The following is a 455-nucleotide window of genomic DNA, read 5'->3' on the forward strand; positions in this document are numbered from 1 at the left end:
ACTCTGTATTGTCTGTATTGTGCTTGTGATATGTTGTAAAATGTTGTATGTCTGTTAATGTTTCCCTCCTTTTATCTTTAAAATAAAAAAAAATTAAAAATGTACGTTGAACCCTTAAAGACCAAAGAGTAAACTTTAGCTTTTAGAAAACTGGCCTTAGTTGATGGATTTAAGCTTCTTTCAAAATGATTTTAGTCTTAAGTTTTAATTATTTTTCAAGTCGCATAAGTATATGATAGTTTCAACGTTTCCAGTCATAAGACTTTAGTAGACTTTGGTTTTATAGATTTATTCCTTAAACTGTGTCTATCTGTAGATGACCCTGAAGTTTATCAGGACAGTAATGTCATTTTGTGAAAACTCAAATGTGAATTTTGTGCAACTATGAAGCTGGTGCTAATAATTGAGTAACTAAATCAGTAAGTCTAGTCAACTGATCATTCAGCATTTGCAGC

The sequence above is a fragment of the Chinchilla lanigera genome, unplaced genomic scaffold, assembly GCF_000276665.1.
Source record: "Chinchilla lanigera isolate Chin_1 unplaced genomic scaffold, ChiLan1.0 scaffold00068, whole genome shotgun sequence".
NCBI lineage: Eukaryota > Metazoa > Chordata > Mammalia > Rodentia > Chinchillidae > Chinchilla > Chinchilla lanigera.